We start from the raw sequence: 20120 nt of genomic DNA, 5'->3' as shown, positions 1-20120 counted from the left end.
ATTATTCTCACCCCTTCTCTGGCTTGCAGCAACCGATTCCCTGTGCTGAAAATATATTTCTGACACACCTGATTTTTATGGGCACTTACATGTTCTTCTCAAAATTATTATCTGTCTGAAACCTTAAATCATGTCTCAGTTAAAAAAAATGCCTTCCTCTTGAAACCCTTTCAGATTATCCAAGTGGGAATGGCTCCTTCCTACTTTTTGTCTTCCCCATTCTCACCTGTGTCCTCAGGTCATTAGGTCTTTGGGAGACCATCTATCCATGGATACCGGCTGACCGGATGCTGGGTACTTCTTGCCTACATGTTTCTGGCAATTGTTTCCTGTGAAGGGTACTGGACTCAGATGAATTCTCTTTCTTTTCTGCATGTAATCTTTGAACATATTTTGTTGATGTCCTAGATCACAATAAACACTATTATTGTGTCTGTCCATTTTACTATTGCCTACATTTGCCATCCATTATGTTCTCTGTGTATTTATATATAGTCTCTGAAAGCCAGGTTCATTCAAGGGATGCAGATTTTGCCTGTTTCCCCTCATCTGGGCTAATTTTATCCCAAGTCCTGTAACCACGCATCTCAAGATCTTCATACTCTATAAAGGGCCAGTCTCTTTTGGGACTAGTAATAATTGCCTCTGTCACAGAGTGTATAGTTCTCCTAACAGTTATGAACACCCTTCACATTAAAATGTAAGGTCCTCAAGGTCAAAACTTTTGTTTTTGATTTATTTTTATTTTTTTAATGTTCTATTTTATTTTTGAGAGAAAGACAGAGCACAAGTGGGGGAGGGGCACAGATAGAGGGAGACAAAGAATCCAAAGCAGACTCCAGGCTCTGAACTGTCAGCACAGAGCCCAGCGGGGCTCAAACCCATGAACCGCGAGATCATGACCTGAGTTGAAGTCTGATGCTTAACCAACTGAACCACCCAGGCTCCCTACTGGCTTTGATTTTTATATACTTTGTATAGAACATAAATCAAAGACTTGCTCGGGATTGGTATTCAATAAATATTTAAAAAATTTTAGCATGGAATAGACTATGCTTCTCTGACATCTCACACTAAGACAATTCCACATCTGGCTATGCATTGTAGCTATGATTTGGTTTGATGATTATTTCCAATATTATAACTCCGCTCAACCAAATGTGGTCCAGAGTAGTATAGTGTGAGACAGTAAAATTCAAGAAAACTTCTTGGAAAAAATTTAAAAAAATGTATTTTTGTTGCATTCAATGTATTTATTTGCCCTATGTTTGGAACTTTCAAAGGCCTTGGATTAATGTTAAAGTAATTTTCCAGAGAAAGCCATATTTAAGGAAGAAAACATTATTGATTTCCTTTGGGATTCATTTAACAAATTAGATAATCATACATAGAATTTTATTGATCATTCACATGTTTTCCAGGCTACGGCTTGTCTTTCCGAGTATAAACTCATATGTCAGAAATATTCATTTTCACTGTAAACACTTTAAAATGTAATATGGAAAATGGCAATTATTTGTAGAAAAATCACCATATGGTGAATAACTGACTTACCATTGGACAATATAGCAATACTTCAAATAAGTGTCAAACTAAAATAGTATGCTATGTACTTCATCTCTGGAGCCTACAGGTTAGCCGACGTTCAATTTTGAACATGATTTGATGTTTCTTATTCAATTTTGTTTCCTGTGGGCTTTTTTGGCTACCTTAGTAGGAGGCATAGAGATAAATTTATACAGTACTTATAATTTGAGCTCTGTGTTCACACTATTTTCACTCCTGTTTTTAAGGCATTTTTTCTTAAAAAAAAACGAATATCCGGTTATAGCTTGCACAGAGAAGCTCTTAGTTGCTATTTGGTTAGTCAATGTATTTCAACAAAAAGACTTTCTCATGCCCAAATGACTGATAAAGCAGCCTCTTCATTAATCCAGTGTTCTATCCACTTAAATACTCATATACAATGGGAATTTGGCCACCATCAAGTTCTCATTTCCATGAATTGTTCACTTAATAAGAACTTGACATGAGATGAGTGATTAGGCTTTCTTGGGTCTCACTTTTGTTCCTTTCTTCTTGTTCACTCTCTTTTCCATTTGTGAAATGCATTCTTGTTTCAAGATCCTTGAGCACACAAGAGACACTGCTCATTAGCTTTTTATGTCTTTTCAATGGAAACAGCAAGACTTTTGCTGATGTTTTCATTGAGTTTGTTTTCAAAATGTAGAACATGGCAAAATCTTTAAGAAGAAAGAAGAACCTTCAGTATTTTTTTTTTACAAGCACTGTCACCATGAGTGAATGCCAAACATCCGAAAGAACACATGAAACCAAAAATATGAAATAAAATCTTTTACTTTTTTGCCAACTGGTATAACATAATCCTGCACGTTGACAGTGAACCAAGTTTGCTCTGTAGGATCCTTTAAAAGTGGAAGGGTCTTCATTGTCCCTATTTTGGTGTGAGAAGTCAGATTTAGTTACTATGATTGTTCCCTTCTCTGCCTAGATCAGGCGTCTCCACCATTGGGCTATTTCAGAATTTGTTTATTAGCGCATATGAACAGAAACTGATGACAACCCAGAGTTGGATTTGACTCACTACGGAATAAGCTGTCAATAAATATTTGTTGGATTGAAATTGCCTTGTGAGGCACTGATGAGAAATCATCAGATATTGATGATGTCTGCTGACCTTTTATCATAGCCACTTTCAAGTCAGACATCAAGCCTACTTTCCATTCGCAGTCTGGAGAAACTATTATCCTTAAAGGCTTTGTTTGCAAAAATACATTATCAGAAAAGCAAAATATGCTGTTAGAAAGATACTGTGTTTACACAGCGCTTAGAAAACTATTTTACCCAGTAGTAAGAAATAAAACCAGTTATGTCTCCTTTTCCCTTATAATGTAAGACACTGCAAATTTCTAGGTCTCAAAAACTATAATAAATGTGCCCCAGGGAAACCATAATGTCTCTAAAATTCACATATGTATTCTCCACAGAAAAATTTGCATTTGATTCATTATGTTGGAACATCCATTCCATGTTTTCTTGAAAAATAATATTTACATACTGTACCTAGAAGGTTCAAGTACTGAATGTGATTTTAAATTCAGTATATGTTTCAAGGCAAAACACTCACAGTTGGAGTTAGAAATCCTGTTTTACTTGAAGGTTTTAATACAGGTTGAACTGAAAACAGAAATTATAGGATATGTCTTACCAGAATTGGGTTCAATATTACAAAAAACTAATTGCCCTAAAGGCTTTCCACTATCCAATACAGAAATTAATACGGCAGGGCCCTTGTTTATAACACAATATAGGTTTTGACAGCTAATAGCCCTTATTAGTTAAAACCCACTCATCTTCCTTTCCTAGATCCCAGTTCATTTCCAGCTTAGTACAAATTCTGAAGAATGGAATGAGACATTATTTTTAGGACATTGTTCCAGTGTGGTAGTCATTTAAGAAACTCGTTGTGGGGGCACCTGGGTGGCTCTGTCCATTAAGCATTCCACTGTTTGATTCTGGCTCAGGTCATGGCCTGATGGTTTGTAGGCTGGTTGAGCCTGGCGGGGGCTCTGTGCTGGCAGCATGGAGCCTGCTTGGGATTCCCTCTCTCTCTCTCTCTCTCTCTCTCTCTCTCTCTGCTCTTCCCCTGCTCGCAAATAAGTATTAAAAAAAAAAAATGAATTAAATTAAATTAAAAACAGAGGCTTGTTGCACAGTTGAATTGGTGGCCGGAACAGGAGCGGAGGGCCGAGAGCTCTGGGCAGCCCCACTTCCCCCGCAGGCCTAGTTAGTTATCCGCACACCGGGGAGGAGCGGGGCCACGGCAGGCGTGGGTCACCATCACGGTACACCCGGTCAGCGAGGCGGAGCCCGGCAGCCCCGCCTCGCGGCCTCAGCGCTGGGACACTAGGCCCCGCACTACCCGCTGCGGCGCTGGGAGCGGTGGCGGGAGCCTCGCTATGCGGGTTCCTGTGGCGGGAACTACGGGATTACCTCGAGGAAGAGTTGGGGAACCCGAAAACGGCTCAAGGTAACAAAGGGATATGGTCTCATCAACAGGAATGCCACCAAGGAAGATGGATTTGTAGAGCAGACGGCCCCAAAGAACAGCCCCAGGGAAGCACCTTCGCAGGGCAGGACTTGAAGTTGCGGGCGCAGCGGGGGCGGGGCAGCCAATGCTGCAGGTGCAGTTCCAGGGCAAAGCAGGAAACGTGCAGCCGACCGGAAGCGTCACAGACGCCGGCCACCTTGCGGGGGATACGGGCGCCATTACCTGCACCAGTTACCGGCAGAAAGGTGAGAGGAGCGAGAGTGGGAAAGTGAGGGACTGGAGGGGGCTAACGCAGGCCAGACCCGACAGCGCCGCCCTACCCCCCGAGCGCCAGCCCAGCGCTCCGGCCCTCCAGTGCGGGGAGAAGTGATGCGTGGTGCGGACAGCAGGGCGCAGCCGAGCCAGGTGGAATCGGCCCCGAGGCCCTAGACCACGGTTCTGCAGGGGCCCTGCTGACCTAAGAGCCTAGGGACAAAGGCAGTGAACGCGACAAGCAATGTCAAGGCGACGAGACCAAGGAGAGGAGGTAGCACGGACTTGAACAGCCACCTCGTCATCAGTACCAACACCTCTTCACTTACCGCACCCGAGGCCCAGAACACCCCAAACCGCAAGAAGGCAAAAAGACAAAAGCAGCCTCCACCGGAGAAAATTCCTCGGCTCCAGATGCTAAGCAAGGTGGGGCTGAAGTTTTTACGTTGTTTCGCGTCTGGGCAAGTTGCGATTGTTTTCTTTTTCTTTTTTTCTTTCTCTCTCTCTCTCTTTTTTCTTAAAGAACCACACTTTTAATTTGTAATAAAAATTTACAACTTGATTTTTCTTCCCCAAAATGTCAACCAAGTACAAGCACCTGTTAACAAAGATCTTCAGTTAAAAAAGAAAGAGAGAGAGAAGAACCTCGTACTTTGGAAAGGGGAAACATTTGGACAAAGTCTCAAGTTTCTTACGTGACACAAAGGAGTTACAAGACATAAAATTAGGATAACCTCGAAAGGTTTGTTCCAAATAACAAATTTCATGTCTGTGGAATGTTTTACTTGTCTAAATGTGAGAATCAGGAAGATTGATGTTTTATAATAAAGGGTAATAGATATTAACTGGTAATATTCCCTAGATACTGGAATGAATTTCTCCATTGTACCCAGAAAGTCAGAATTTGTTTATTGATATTTTCCTCTTTCTAAGTGTTTCACTTTTAATTATTTCTTGATCCTTCACTGCCTGATATCACAGTGGAGGAAATAACTCAAAAAGGCGGGCTTTGTTTATGAGTGACCACATGGAGTAGGAAAAAGGACATAAAACCAGTGGATCTAAGGTCTAGTCTTAATTCCTTTTCTTATTCTTAATATAGTGTGGAACAAGTCGTGTCAACCATTTGGGTCTCAGTTTTCTTTTTACGGATGGGAGGATTGGGAAAAGTAAGCTCCAGTAACCATTCTTGCTTTAAAATTGGATAAATTGTGTTTATCACCATTATTTTTGCACCCAAGAGTCACCAATAAATTCCAAATGAAATTAAAACATAGATTTATTCTATGCTTTAAGAAAGACATCATGCTGAGTATTAGTGAAGAGAAAATAAAGGTTGGAATTAAATTTATCATTTGTCTTCACGAACCAAAGCTTCAAATACTACTGAGGTTATCTGCGTGACCCATGTGAGCGATGGGAATACAGCCTTCCTGTTAGCCAGTGGAAAAGGACTTCTGTCAACCCATGCTGCTTGCTCAAGTGTGCTGGCTTTTGCCTAGCTCACTTGTCTTCCTTACTTCATACATCACATTCACTTTCTCATTCCGTTCTGTGTTATTGGCTTCACTCTCACCTCACTCTTCTTGGTTGCTACTTGATTTCTAAGTGCTGTTGCCTAAGCATCAACAGTATGAACTCTGCCTGTATCCTACCTAAGTCTTGAGTGGCAGAGGGTAGATAGAACATTGAGATCCTTGGAGACGGGGGTTTAAGTAACTCTAAGGTATTATTATTGATAGGTCATTCAGCTTGGAAAAAAAAAAAGATGACTACTTTAGATTTTTGTATGTGTTAGTGACATATTTAGAGTGATTGAAATGACATTTACGTTTGACTAATCCCGAGGATCTGGCCTTAGGGAGTGTTTGGAAAAGAGCATAGTTTGTTTAATTGAAATTTCTCTGCCTGTTATGCTTTCCCGTGTCGCAGCAACTAAGTTTACATTCAGTGGTGGTTGTTGAGCTTAGAAGAAACAAAATGTTTGAGGCTTCGCGGTATGCACGTGACTGTGAACATCAGGCTGCCAAAGCAGCTACAGCATCCTTTGCAGACCCTGACTTGTGTAGGAAGAACTGCCAGACAAAAAGAGAATTATTTAAAGTCTCAGGGTTTCTCTCTTTAGTTCTTCTTTGCCTCAAGGGAAAGAAGCGGATGTAAAGACATCTGGAAAGCTTTCATAAAGTGAGATTTTACTTATCTACCTCTGGGTAGATAGGTTTAATTTCCAAACTCTTTAACTGTAAGGGGAATACATTTGCTCATCACTCTATGGAGTATTGCAGGAGAGAGAGAGGGCAAGACCTATTACAAATAACAGCCCAGTGCGGCTGAATCTTCCACATGTTGAAATTGAAGATTTTTTCAACCGGAGAATGCAAGGGCACCTAAGAGACTTATTTATGTAGTAGTGGTGATTAAACCTAAGCCCTCTGGTCCATTCTGTAGTGTGAATTGGAGACCAATTTTGGTTTTTCCATCTGGATCTCTTTGTTGTGATAGATCGTTGACACGACTTTAATACAAGGAAAGAATATGTTTTTTTTTTAATGTTTATTTTTGAGAGATAGAGACAGAGCATGAGTTGGGGAGGAGCAGAGAAAGAGGGAGGCACAGAATCAGAAGCGGGCTCTAGGCTCTGAGCTGTCAGCACAGAGCCCGACTCTGGGCTCGAAAGCACAAACCGTGAGATCGTGACCTGAGCCAAAGTTGGCCGCTTAACCAACAAAGCCACCCAGACGCCCCAAGAATATGTTTTTAAAAAACGCAACAACAACAAAAAAGACTGAAATGGGATCAGCAATTGGGACACTGGAATAAGGGTCCCTCTTCTTTTTTAGCTCTCCACTCCTTTGTTGCATCTGAAGATTTTACTTTTGTGCTGACATGGGAATTTGTGCTTGGTTTTGTGTGTCTTTTCTTTGATTGATGGTCTCAAGCTTTAGTGTGTTTGCAACTGAATTACAGATTTATTTATAGAGATTTGTGTGCTGAGAATATTGGACTACATTAGATTCTCAAAACACTGATGTAAGAGAGAAAGAGCAGAAAAGTGTGAGAACAAATTTCTTTGATAAACAGACATGACTGTCACTAAGCAGTTTCAAAGAGAAGGAAGAGGCTTTAGTTGTTGAGTCCCACACCTTGCATGTTGGCTCCTACTGTTCAGAGGAGGAGTGGCTGACAATGACCGGAGAAAGCTTAGAAATGTATGCATGGGAGGGGTGCCTGGGTGGCTCAGTCGGTTAAGTGTCCGACTTCGGCTCAGGTCGTGATCTCACAGTTTGTGAGTTTGAGGCCCACGTCAGACTCTGTGCTGACAGCTCAGAGCCTGGAGCCTGCTTCACTTTCTGTATCTCCCTCTCTCTCTGCCCCTCCCCTGCCCTCTCTCACTCTCAAAAATAAATAAACATAAAAAAGAGAAATGTGTGCATGGGATTTTAGATAGTTTTTAAAGCATGTTAAAAGATAAGTTATTTAAGAAGAACACAGGTTGCAAAAAAATCTGAATATGAATTTTAATTTAGTGCAAATGATCTGGAAATTGTAGTCTGTTATAAACTTTTCTGAAAATATATATTTATCTGAAACTAATTCCCCAACTTCCATTCTGATATAGGTTTTGGTCATTCTACTCAGAATTACTGTTATTCGTTCTCTAATTACATGTAAATAATAAAAGGAAGGTGCAAAACTGCAAAACCTTACAGCCTGAGTGTCTAAAATGTTCTGGGTTGTTCTAATGGGAAGGATATGGAGTGCCATAAACAAGCATTTATTGGCTTGGTCTCTGTGCTTTTGATCGAATTCCTTATTTTCTTTAGGAAGACTTTGTGTCTTCCTGCTTGTTTGTTAGTTTTCTTTTGTTACTGGGGTTTTGGTTGTGGAGAAGGAGGGAAAATTTAAAAAGATTAAATTAAATTTAAATTTAAAAGTTTACTCTGTAGGACATCAAGTTTTGAAGAAGCCATATCATTTAGGAGTTTCTTGATGGGTTGTCCTCAAGAATTCCTGAATTTAGAGATCCATTTCAGGTTAACTCCACTATTCTAAAAGTGGTTTGCATTCATTTGTTTCATTTCTTTTGATTTTAATTTTCTGTGGTATGTATACACTTCGCATAGTTAACAATTCATGGTTCCTTTACTATTTACATGGACTGCAGTACATAGGAGTCTATGTTCTCATGGTGGAACTATTTCCAGATGGCCTATAAATTGTCATTTGCCATAATGGTATTTTTTTTTTCTAATATGAGCCTAGCAAGAACCTAAAAGTAGATGGAAATACACAACACGTAAGTCTTTAGGCACTCGTACTTTGGGTAACTATCTCATCCTGCTTCCTCAAAGATGATTCACAGACTCATCTAGTAGGGATGGTAGAAAAGCAAAAAATAGAAATAGTAATCTTTAAGAAGAAAAAGGATAAAGGTTGTCTAACATATAGAGGTTCTTGCAATTTCTCCATGGCATGCCAATAGAAAAAAATGGAAGAGGGGCCATTGGGTGGTTCAGTTGGCTAAGTGTCTGACCTCAGATCAGGTCATGATCTCACGGTTCATGAGCTGTGCTGACAGCTCAGAGCCTGGAACCTGCTTCAGATTCTTTGTCTCCTTCTCTCTCTCTGCCTCTCCCTGATCACATTCTGTGTTTCTCAAAAATAAATCAACATTAAAAAATTTTTTTAAAAGTGGAAAAAAGAACATCTAGAAGAAAAAGAAAATACACACAAGACCTCTTATTTGGCCTCTATAGGTGGCTTTTGTCTCCAAACTCCTTAATTATAACAAGAATTATCTAAGTTAATCTACGTTCAACATTGATGGTGGAGAAAAGGCCATTCACTTCTAGTTTTAGATGTATAAAACCATTTACTTACTTTTTTCTCGTCTTTCCTTAAACCTAAATACAATTTTGACTTTCATATGTAATTTTTTGTTTCATTATAAAAAAGAGCACATAATGTATATGAAATGAGGTGCTCTTCATTTTAACTGGTGCTGTCACATTATTTTACGTTTTTTAGTTAACACATCAATGATATATGTTTTGGTTTTTTATTACGTAGAAATTACAAATTACTTTTTATTTTATTTTTTTTTTAATTTTTTTTTCAACGTTTATTTTTTTTGGGGGGGACAGAGAGAGACAGAGCATGAACGGGGGAGGGGCAGAGAGAGAGGGAGACACAGAATCGGAAACAGGCTCCAGGCTCCGAGCCATCAGCCCAGAGCCTGACGCGGGGCTCGAACTCACGGACCGTGAGATGGTGACCTGGCTGAAGTCGGACGCTTAACCGACTGCGCCACCCAGGCGCCCCTACAAATTACTTTTTAAATGATGTGCTCATAATGTAGCCTAGGCTGTTCTGTGGCATGTCAAAATTCATCTAAATAAAGTTTAAAAGTTGAAAAGAATACTTGTTATAAGGCATTTGCAACCAATTATGAAGACTTTGAGAATGTTGTCTCATAGACACACGTGTGGTGACAATACTAGAGGTGACAGAGAATAACATTTAGTCATTTAAATAACATCTAGTCATTTAAAGGAGGTAGTCCCATTGATTCTAGATAGGTCTTTTCTCTGTTAAATTGTTTTCTCCTTCATAATAAATTTTGTAGATTATATTGCTATTTTTATTTATTTTCATAGATGACAGTATGGCCACACATCTCACTTAGAATGTCCATACTTATGAAAGTATATATCACTACACATTTTGAAGAGGAGTGAGCTCTGTTTTTAAAGGTAATCTTTTGGACTGTTCTCCCTGCAACAATCAATTTATACCGCCAGGGGTCAGCCTTCATGAACAGATGTCCATATATATCACTCAGGTGTCCAGTTTCAGGACGGTGTTACGATTTGATTTCATGCAATGCTTTTTCACTTGGGGATAGAAGAATCTCCTTGGATACTTACATGGTAATATACAGCTTCTTGCAGTTTGAGTTTTCTAGCTGCACTCTTGACAGGACATTTCTCAAAGGATTTCAGTGTATAGCTTAACTGTTCTTTTCCCTTAGCCGTCTCTTTTCTCTTCTGTCTGATGTGGATTCAGAGCCTTCATCTAAAATTTAATATGCAGGGGCAGGAGGATGGCGGACCACAGCAGAATCATAGGTCAGGGTCTTCCCAAAACCTTTATGAATGGGACTGAAGATGACAGTTGCTCACAGAATGCCTGCATTTGGGGTGTGACATGTGGGAGCCATACATGTGGGAGCCATATAGGAGAGTGACATTATAACTATAATGCCTTATCTAACTGCCAGTTTCTCTTTTTCTTCTTGTTTCCTCTGCTTCTGGGACATAGCGAGGTCCTTTTTGCCCACTACACTGTAAGGTATTAGGCAGGGGCTGTATGTGTGTTGTTGTTTTTTTTTTTTTTTCCTAGTACTTATCATAATGTTTCACATATAGTTGACACTGATTGTGCTTTTTGAGCTGTTCTGAACAGAACTCAGTAAATACTGATATACCAGAATGACCTACTGTATGGCTATTTTTATTGGTAAATAAATATTAAACATCATTGGAAATACCCACATAGTGATACCCTAAAATATAATGATCTATTGTTCTTTTTCTTTATGCAAAAGGAGAAGGCACATGGTTTATAAGTAATTGGGACAAGTTGGAGCTTTTATCAAACTAATAATTGTTCTGAGTGGAGAAAAATTTTTAGACAGAACTCAAAGAAATATTGCATGTTTTTCCCTGAGGAGGGCATTTCCATTAGCTGGGAGACAACATTGTTTATTTCTCATAATAAATGTCTTTTCTATTTGTTCTGTATCATGTTAAGTTTAACACCATACCGGACCATATTAGAAAGTTAATTTAAAACAACTGAATCTGGCTTTCAGAATTGGGAAGGAATTTATTGTTCATCTAGCACGCATCATTGTGCTTCACAGAACACTTTTCACTTTTAAGCAGAATGAATACCAAAGTTTGTAAACAAGGGTGATGGCTTTAGTTACTATACTCAACTATGTAATGTGTGTGTGTGTGTGTGTGTGTGTGTGTGATACTATACTAAATCACATGCTTGTTAGACTATGATCAAAGATCAGGTTCAACTTGTGACCACTGGGAGTCACTGTAGAGCTATCACAGCTGAGGAGGACCCCCCAGAAGCCACACCAGTTTGCTGGGCAACAGGGGAGATAACCCACTCTTCTCTTTGCCCCAGCCACTGGCATTTATCCATTTGCCAACTGATAGTCACTAAGTGCCCACAGAGAGCCGGGTGCTGTATTAAATTAGGCAATGCAGTGAGAACAAGTTGCCTGGGTGGCTAGCCACGTCTCTCCCCTGCTACTCCCACCCCCAAGCGAAGCTCTTTAAATCTCCTTCATGATTTATCCATTTTATTTATTATTTTATACTTATTTATGAGATGTTGTCTTTCCTACCAGAGATCCTTGAGAGAGAAGTCAACATTTTTATTCTGTAATTGTTTATCACATTAACTGGCAGGCAGTAGATCCTTATTACACGTTTGTTGGGTAACCGGATGCTATGCCAGGTATTTTTCTTGTCCTTTGGATATTGCTGTTATTTCCTCTTGACTGCACTACTACCTGTGTATTGCCATCTATGCTGCATCACGCCTTGTTCATTATCTTCTAACGCTATTGAAGTAATGAAATGGCTATAGACGAACAATTGTTTTTCACGGTCAATTATTCTTCCTCCTCCATTCTGCTGTAACAGATTATAGATTTTTATTTTTTAAATGTTTATTTATTTTTGAGAGCGCGCGAGTGGGGGAGGGGCATGGGGGACAGAGGATCCGAGAGGATTCACACTGACAGCCGCAAGCCCCATGTAGGGGGAACTCATGAAAGGCAAGATTATGACCTGTGCCTAAGTCCGATGCTCAACCGACTGAGCCACACAGGTGCCCCTGCTGTGACAGTTTAGAAGTCTTGTTTATATCACATCAAAAATAAATGGCATCACTTATCAATGGCAGCATTAATTATCTCATTTTGGAATTGGGAATTAGAATTGAACCATGCATAGGAAAAGTTGTGCAGTGTTGGAAAACAACATTAGTTGCTAGAAAGAGCTCTAAATTCACAAGAGGGAAATCTGCATTTTAGTTTCAGAATTTTCACCAAGGAATAATTTCAATATTGAGGACCATACTAATTCTCACCACCTCCCTTTCTTCATTTATAAAATCCATTCAACCTCTATTAAATGCCACATGGGGACCTGGCAATGTACTAGGTGTTGGGGGAGGGGGAACAAAGATGAATTAAGCAGATGCTAGTGCTGTGAAAGGATGACACTACAGTTGTGAGTGGCAACTAGAAGTGACACATAAAACAAATTGAACTTTAAAGGAAGCACTTAAGTGCCAAATAAGTGGAAGAGACCATGGGAGTTTAGATATGTGAGTAATTTCATGTAGATTACATCTGTTGTAATTGGCTTCAGAAAATTGGATTTTGCCTTTCGTTTTGAAATATCAAGACATTCCATCCCCTGAAATGAAAAGCAGAGGATGTGTTGGGAAGAGATGTTCAGCTATGCCTTGGCAACAACGAGGAAGATTTATGTCTGAAAAGGGAAATATGTGTAGGGGCAAGTGGGAAGAACTATTAAAGATGTAGTGAGTCCATTTTGTGAATACTTTGAATATATATGTAATCGTGGGTTTGTGGACCATAGTGGATCACGCTTAAAGTTGGGTCTTGAAAGGCACACCTCATTTTATATCCGACTCGTCTTGTTAGAACAACCGGATGTTCTCTGTAGGTATGACATCTGGAGTTACCATAGCCAGTCGTTTCTTCCTGACACGGGTTCTTGTTAATCACACAAGTCGAAGTATTACCAGAGAGTCTTGACTCTTGCGGAAACGTTGGCATTTCATCCACAAAAGTGTTCCCTTGGCAGATGGCTACGGCCAGGACATATGAGGCCTGAAGTTGTTCCAGTGTTGGGGCAGCTGATTTGTTACACAGAGAGCACAGAGCTCCATGTTACATCAAGGATTTTCAGTCTTCCCCATGGCTTCCGTTTGTGAAAAATATTCTGTAGGAAAACTTTCTGCCAGACCAGGAGCCACAAATGCTGAGCTTGTGTGATAAAACACTGAGACCCTTGAGGATAAATTAGAGGGAGGAAAAGTCGCTTCCTGAATTAATTAAATTACATTTGCATCTTTAAATATTTTAATCATCGGGTAACTAGAAATGTGTGCTTACAATTCTTTTCTTATTCAGTTCACTCTTTTCTTACCTTTTCTCCTTCTGCTGTGTTTCAGAACTGCCAATTTAGGGGAAAAATCCTTTATTCCCATAATTGAGAACCAACCTTTATTCCCATAACTGCATAAAGACTTCTGTTCCTGTTAATGCCAATAGATTTTTTTAGTCCCATTAAGGAAAATGGATCTTTATTTTCATGAATGTTGTAGAATGAGATGACTGGAACCTCACAGGTAATAAAGACCAGACAAGCTGATTAAATGAAGAAAACCATAAAGAAACAATTGATTTATGGTAATGATTTTTTTGTTTGTCCAAAAAAATCTCCCTAATTAATTTTTCTCTCATGGGAGTAATAGTGAAGGCACTTATAGAAAATATATATGTGTCTTACTTCAAACTATGAATTTTTTTTTATAGGATTCCCTCATATACACTGAACTCTCACCTGTAACCCACATTATGAAAGCTACCAAAAAAAAAAAAAAAAAAGACCAACCACATTTTTTTTTTAATTTTTTTTAACGTTTATTTATTTTTGAGACAGAGAGAGACAGAGCATGAACGGGGGAGAGTCAGAGAGAGGGAGACACAGAATCTGAAACAGGCTCCAGGGTCTGAGCTGTCAGCACAGAGCCCGACGTGGGGCTCGAACTCATGGACCGCGAGATCATGACCTGAGCCAAAGTCGGCCACTTAACCGACTGAGCCACCCAGGCGCCCCAAGACCAACCACATTTTTAAACTCACAACTGAAGGAGGTAAATAGAGTACCTGGTACAAAAACATCTTACTTCACATTCTAAGGACCGGATGTAATTCTATGTCTACCCCAGGCATGCACCATAACTGGGGAGAAAAGTCTCAACAGAAATGTACCATTTAACTCAGTAGATATTTCTATAGACTTTAGAAATGTAAAATTGATCCCTAAATAATTGCAAGAAAATTGATTTTCAAAACTTAAAATTATCACATAAGTGTACCCCAAATAGTTTCTTATGAAAAAAATTGCAGGGATCTTTTTTGGTAGTTAACCTCTTAAATATTGCAAGCAATCTTCTAGATCTCTTAAAATTGGTCAAATATGCAATTTCCTTCTAGTTGAGATTCATAAAGGAAAGAGACACCTATAGCCTTTCTTCAAAATGATACCAGGGGCATTGTTATTGGTGAGCTTGACCTAAATATTGAGCTAGGATAAGAGAGTGGGTCGGCAAGCCATCAAAACAATTCAATTAAAATTAAATCATTTGTTTTGTCATAAAGATGGATATTTTTAACTACACACATTCGATTTTTATAGGAATTTCTACTTTAACTTTTACTTTATTTTGAATGGTAAGAGGCTGAGTCTCTGTAAATACAACTATAAAACTCAGTACCAAAAGAAAGCCAAATGTACAAATGAAATAAACCCATGAAATTACTGGACTAAATTTTTACAAATGATGTGAGAAATACCTAAGGTATTTTGATTTCTGTTCCTTCAAAGTCACTTTTTGAACATAGATTAGGATTTATATTTGTGTTATGAATTTGGCTGTTCCCAGTCCCCATCTCTCACCCTGATTGAGTGGTAAATCTTATTACCTGAAAAGAAAAAAAACTGAACAAACAAAACAGTAGTGAACACAAACGGAGCTCCTATACTACGGCTTGGTCGTGCAGCAGAAGAAAACCTATTTTACAAATAAATGACCATTTATCCACAAATATTCCTTAGATACACAAACAATGGTAATTTCCAGGTCATATCTCTGTGAGGATAAAGGAATTTTTTAAACGACAGTTTTCCATAGAGTAGTGAAAAACCAGAGTGAGAATACTTAGGAGAAGGAAAAAGAAACAGGGAATTTAGAAGGGACCTTAGAAATTAAGTAATAACCGGTATATTTCTCTCAACATATCGGTGGAAAAATCGAGCCACAGAAAGAGATCAACACAGGTTTTTTGACTTTTTTTCTTTTAATTTCTTAATTATAGACAACATTTTTAACATACATGAAAGTAAACTGAATAGCCTAGGACTCTGTTGACCGATCAGGTCATCATATTACAGCACTCTAGGCTGGCGACACACCTTGAAATAATCATACTTGCATATAATGAGTTAAATCAAATATATTTAAGTTTTTTTAATGTATATTTTATTTTTGAGAGAGAGACAGAGCACGAGTGGGGGAGGGGCAGAGAGAGAGGGACACACAGGATTCGAAGCAGGCTCCAGGCTCTGAGCTGTCAGCACAGAGCCCGACACGGGGCTTGAACTCATGAACCGCAAGATCATGACCTGGGCCTAAGTCAGCGCTTAACCGACTGAGCCACGCAGGCGCCCCAATCAAATGTATTTTAAAATGAGTTCCACTTGGGTTGCCTGGGTGGCTCAGTCGGTTGAGCGTCTGACTTTGGCTGGGGACATGATCTCACCACAGTTCGTAAATTCGTGTCTGGCATCTGGCTCTCTGCTGTCAGCACAGAGCCTGCTTCAGATCCTTCGTCTCCCTCTCTTTGCACCTCCCCCACTCGTGCTCTCTCTCAAAAATAAATAAACGTTAGAAAAATGAATCCCACTTACTTCTTTTTACTTTTAAAAATGTGGCTGTTAGAAAATTTGAAGTTGTGTATATGGCTCACGTTATGCTTTTATTGGACAGTGTTGGCCTAGAACTCCCATTTAACTACACCACCTCAGCAGTCATCAACTCAAGACTCATCTTGTTTCATTTATATCCCAGGCACTTTGGAACTGTCTATGGTCATACAGGTAATTGGTCCCAGATTTGGCATGGGACACCTGCTTGTTGGCTATTGCTCTTCCCACCACTATACTTTTAAACTGAAGTCTTCCCTTATGTGCCAGTTTTACTATCTCCTAATTATTTAGGATTACTTTTGTGACATTTAATGCTTGTGACAGGTTAATAATGCATTCATTTATTTCCTTTACAGACTATTATTTTAATTTAACTGATAAAGATTCTTGGATCAAATTCCACATTTACTCTACTAAGGAGAGTGAACACATTTGTAAATCAGTGCTCAGTCTTGCAAAATCCTGATCACCTAAGAGTAGCAAAGGAGTTAGTACCTTCTTGGCTACGCTTCTTATTTATATTTTTCATGCAAAATTCCATTGTTCTATTAAAGTAGATGTTAAAAAAACATAATTAATAAACAATTTCCGTTAAACATTTACCATGTAAAAACCTCAGCGTGTGTATACACACACAGACATACACATACCTCATCATTTGGGGGAGTTAGTCTTGCGGGGGAGAGAGGAGTTTGTTTCTACAGAAGCTCGACTTGAAGGGTCAAAGAGAAATGTCTAGAGATGAGCAGGAGCTGAGCTACTGGGAAAATGTTTCTGTCTACACTTTCTCTTGAGTGATGACTTCTTGAATCAAGAAAGAAAATATTTTGTTCAAACCATTCTGACAATATGCTATTTCAGGAAACATTTACAATTTAATCTCTGCATATATTTTTCTGTATCTTTGTCATAGTGATTTCAATGAAGTATACTATAATTTTAACATAGTTGTGTATTTGAGGGGATATACGTCATTACAAGAATCTACTTGATTTTTTTTTTTAACTAAATTACAAATTTGACTTAACTTTCACATTTGCATCTTAGAAAATGAAATGGCTTGATCACAAAGCATCTGGGAGTTTTAACCTGAGGTCAAAACTTCGAGAGGGTGGCTGATTTTTTTCTGGTACTCCTGCCAAGAGCCATCGGCCTTTAGGGGTGACTTAGGCGGGAAGTGATGTCGCGTCCTTGTTGGCTATGTTCTGTGTGCCCTGCAGATCCACATATACCTTTTTCTGGTCCTGGGAAGCTGACCTGTGGAGACTCAGCTACCTGGATCCCTTTCCTTCTGTTCACTGGTTAAGGTAAAGCCAGCGGGGAAAATGAATAGGAGATAGGAAATAGGGGGGAGGGTGCGCCTGGGAATTTATTCCTCTTGTTCTCTTGTTGGGTTGCTGAGGGTGACTGCAGCCCACCCAGCCCATCTGTGTCTGGGTTTTGGTGACCACTCACTCTCCTACAGCTCTAGGGTTGCTAACTGTCTACCTCTTAAAAGGCCAGGGGTACTGTGTCATCCCTTCTGGGTTTTCCACCCCTTCTCATACATTTGTAACATCTTTTTATTCAACTGCCCTCGAACTATCCGAATTTGAATGTGCCATCTGTTTCTGTGAGATCCTGAAGGTGTATGAGGATTTCCAACCCCAGCTCTTTATGTTGACATTCTAGTTTGACTCTGGATACCTCAGCATTCTGTCCTCAGGGCCTGAGTTTCTACTTGAAAAAGAAATCGGCATATTACCGGAGGCCCTGGGACATTAAGCAAAGGCTATAGAACAAGGATTTTCTCACATTCCTTTCTAGCTAAATAATGAAATGTACGCTTCACTGGAATGAAATACAGAACTGACATTCCAGAATGGACTTGAAAACTAAACAATTCTTCAAGGTATACTTGCAATTAGACTAAGGAATGAGGTGGCAGCTGCAGCCCCGAAGTCAATACCTTTGGACTTGACTTTACATTGACGCCACAGACACATTTGGCCTCCTTTTGCTGGCAACAGTATTAAGTCCTGGTGCACTTAAGAGCTTCAGGTTTCTAATAAGCATTTTCTTCAAAGCAGGGACTTGATTTGCTCTGTGATTTTTGTCAAGTGCATATCATATCAAAGGATAAGTGTTTGCCAAAGCCTTTCTTCAGCCACAAAAAGGGGAGTTTTGTTTGAAGAAAGTCAAGTTACACTGACTAGCTCCCACTGGGAAGATGAAAGGAATGACTGGATTTCCTGTTACTCTGTTGTTGTTGTTTGTATCCCTCAAATATTTTAATCAACATGAAAGGACTCCTTGCACTGTGAGAGCAGTGCAATCTGAGAAAGCCATTTAGAAACCGCCAAATAGATTTGCAGCTAATAAAGTTGTATTTGTCTGTGGCGTCAAAGACCAGATTTATGGGAGGTGATTAATAAGGGCCAGAAATGCCAGGCTTGGCGAGATGGTCAGGAGATTATTTTTCAAATGGATTTCCCCACTGCAGATTCTTAATATGCACTATGTACATTTAAGGAAACAAGACAGATTGCAAAGCCTGATTTTGGTCTAGTTACAATGCAGCATTGAGACAGGATTATGATATAAATTGTGCAAATTCTATATATGCACATGGTGTAACGAATCAAGAATAACAATTTCAAATCAAAAATTAAAAATATTTAAAATTTTTTTTTAATGTTTCATTTATTTTTGAAAGAGAGAGAGAGAGAGAGAGAGAGAGAGAGGGAACATGAGCAAGGGAGGGACAGAAAGGGAGGGAAACACAGAATCTGAAGCAGGGTCCAGGCTCTGAGCTGTCAGCATAGAGCCTGATGAGGGGCTCAAACCCACGAACTGTAAGATCATGACCTGAGCCAAAGTCAGACGCTTCACTGACTGAGCCACCTAGGCACCCCCAAAATTAAAAATATTTTATTAATGATCTGTATTTTATAATATGAAAGGGTTCATCTTTATTCATTGCTGAGTATTGTTTTCTTATTACATTTCTGTGCCATATGTATTACAGCATAGGCCCTCAATACAAGTGTGTTTAAGGAATGAATGACTAGATAGTTCAAGCACATCTATTCTCTCAATTTTAAAGTCTTAAAAGTTCTATTATAGTCGTGTAATGATTCTTGTGCTCTGAAAAAAAAAAAAGAAAAAGTATACCATCATCATTGAGTTTATTATAATTTATAATTGCCAGCAAGGAAATTAGTGACATAGGATATTTTTATTCAAATGAAGCAAATCTCAATTTCCTTATTGTCAGTGCTTGAGGCAGGAAGGAAGTGTGGCATTGTACTTGCTCTATCAAAAGCCTGAAATCTGCATCCCTTCATGAGGAACACATGGGAGAACATTACTCCTACCCCAAATTTCTTTGTGTTTGAATCTCATCTTTTCATGTTCTTGTTTCTTATCTCTTTTTTGTCCTATTATTTCTTTTCTTCCTATTTAAAAAAGTTATACAAGAAGTTAAATTAACCATATTCCTGTTTATGGGACATGCTCAACAGTGCTCTGAACAAGGGCCTTCTATTTTATTCCTTGATGAATTTCCTTTATTCTCATTGTTCAACACCCTTCTCCACAAAAGACAATCATAATGTATATCTTTTTGCCCCTACACTCTTATAAAATATGCATTACTGTTTCACATGCATCTGTTTTTAATTTATGGCAATGGTACTAGAATAGATTTATTTTCTTGTTCTTATCATTTTCACTCAGAAGGATGGTTTAAGACTTCATTGTGGCTATATATATAGCCATATAGTCACTGTATAATTATATAATTATAATATATTGTATAGTCACTGATAATATAATATATAGTATATATATTATATATATTCTTTATGTATTATATAGTCACTGTATAATAATATAGTATATATAATATGTATAATATATATCACATATATTATATAGTCACTGTATAATAATATGATATATTATATTATAATATATTATAATAT

The 20120-nt window shown here is 38.8% G+C and overlaps 1 long non-coding RNA gene across 1 annotated transcript in view; it reads left to right on the top strand.

The window, feature by feature from the left end:
- Window positions 1–4009: 4009 nt before the first annotated feature.
- Window positions 4010–20120, top strand: part of LOC121036123 (uncharacterized) — a 132509-nt gene continuing 116398 nt past the window's right edge. Inside the window, exon 1 of the long non-coding RNA XR_005793250.1 lies at window positions 4010–4750. This is a non-coding gene — a long non-coding RNA (uncharacterized LOC121036123). The remainder of the gene's footprint in view (window positions 4751–20120) is intronic.

The sequence above is a fragment of the Herpailurus yagouaroundi genome, unplaced genomic scaffold (genome assembly GCF_014898765.1).
Source record: "Herpailurus yagouaroundi ecotype Mexico unplaced genomic scaffold, PumYag 162, whole genome shotgun sequence".
NCBI classification, from domain to species: domain Eukaryota; kingdom Metazoa; phylum Chordata; class Mammalia; order Carnivora; family Felidae; genus Herpailurus; species Herpailurus yagouaroundi.
Note: the sequence above shows the minus strand (reverse complement) of the source record. Positions and strands in the feature narration are given on the sequence as shown.